General features: G+C 44.8%; 1 pseudogene across 1 annotated transcript; it reads left to right on the forward strand.

The window, feature by feature from the left end:
* Window positions 1–1,251: 1,251 nt before the first annotated feature.
* On the forward strand, window positions 1,252–1,599 carry LOC308533556 (large ribosomal subunit protein eL31-like; annotated as a pseudogene). The gene has a single exon. The product of its transcript is annotated as a large ribosomal subunit protein eL31-like (transcript).
* The last annotated feature ends 271 nt before the right edge of the window (window positions 1,600–1,870 follow it).

Raw genomic sequence — 1,870 nt, forward strand, 5'->3', positions numbered from 1 at the left:
AAGTGTATCACCCCACAGACATTTCCTTGTCTGATGTGTCTTTAAAATTCACCTGGAGGGAAGATGACTGGGTGGGAGTAGACAGGATGCTTACATAGAGCAGCCTGCTTGCTGGGCCTTGTCCTGAGAGAACCGAATTAGCGCCAACAAGAAAGCAGAAGCCAGAGCAACAAGAATGCTTTCTAATAATCAGAGCTGTCTGAAAACCAAAAAGGCTGCCTCAAAAGGGCTAAGGTGATGGCCATTATAGCAATCGGGTGACAAAGCAGATCTGAATTACTACCATTCCTTTCAACTCCATTTTTATAAATGTTTCCCATTGAGTGGCTGTTGCCTCCAAGATTTATGCTAGAAAAGTAAACACTTGGGAAATATTTTTGATACAATATTTGAGCCTTGATGAATGGTGGAAATTACCCACATACTGTCAGACAAAGCAGAGGAGAACCGAGTTTCCTAGCAAGTGCTTTAGGACCCTGGGATCAAGCCGCCATTAAGTCCCAAGTAGATTTAACCATCTAGAGCAGTGGTTCTCAACCTTCCTAATGCCGCGACCCTTTAATACAGTTCCTCATGTTGTGGTGACCCCCAATTTCATTGTTACAAATTGAACATAATTAAAGCATAGTGATTAATCACAAAAACAATATGTAATTATATATATGTGTTTTCCGATGGTCTTAGGCGACCCCTGTGAGAGGGTCGTTCGCCCCCCAAAGGGGTCGCGACCCACAGGTTGAGAACCGCTGATCTAGAGAATAGTTGCTTTTACTTGGGCTTCTTTATGGATTGTGAGCCTGTCACATTTCACTTGTAGATGAGCATCATCTACAAGCCACACTAAAAATTAATTAGCAAGACGGAAGCATTCCTGTGATTACAGGACACAGAGAGTTGAGAATCAGGAATGCAATGCTTGCCACAGGACTACCTGGCTAGGCCAGAAAGACAGGAGCGCCTGACCATCAGGAGGATTAATGAAAGTTCCCCAGCCACTCTTCTGTGGTCAGCCCACAGTACAGGAAGTACCACACCTTAAAGTGCACCTCCAAACAACGGGGTAAAACTGTAGAAACATGGGTAGAGAGGCCAATCTGATACATCAATCAGAAAGAGAGCAGCTAATTTGAAACCCATGACGATTTTATAGGCTAAGGAGCTTCATCTGCAGACATGGACAGGACCTAAAAACCCCAGGTGATTCCCAACTAAAGGACACTGGGGTAGCTTTTCCAGCTCAGGTCCTGCATAATGGCTCCCATAAAGAAGGGTAGTGAGAAGAGAGGTTGGTCTGCCATCAACGAGGTAGTGACCAGAGAATACACTATCAACAATCACAAGGGCATCCATGGAGTGGGTTTCAAGAAGGGTGCCCCCCAAGCACTCAGAGACCCGGAAATTTGCAAGGAAGAAGATGGGAACTCCAGATGTATGCATTGACACCAGGCTCGACAAACCTGTCTGGGTCAAAGGAATAAGGAATGTCCCATACCGTCCCCAGTGTGGCTGTCCCCAAGATGTAATGAAGATGAAGATTCACCAAACAAGCTCTATGTGTTGGTCACCTATGTGCCTGTCACCACTTTCAAAAATCTGTAAGCAGTTCATGTGGATGAGGACAGGCTGCTGATTGTCAAGTAGTTATGAAAGTGCCAAAAAAAGAAAGAAAGAAAAAGGAGACCAAGGTAGACACAACAGGGCAGCTGCCAATGATCACCCAAGGTCTTGGTTGTGCTACTTGCTTTTCACTGCTTTAGGATAACAGATCTTGCCTCTCCCTGAGCCCAGAGATGGCACATGGCTGGGTAAATCAGAAGAATATCTGCCTAAGTATTTCTCTATACACCTCTTTCACTAAATATACCATTTG

Source organism: Myotis nattereri (genome assembly GCF_964212035.1).
Source record: "Myotis nattereri genome assembly, chromosome: 17".
NCBI classification, from domain to species: domain Eukaryota; kingdom Metazoa; phylum Chordata; class Mammalia; order Chiroptera; family Vespertilionidae; genus Myotis; species Myotis nattereri.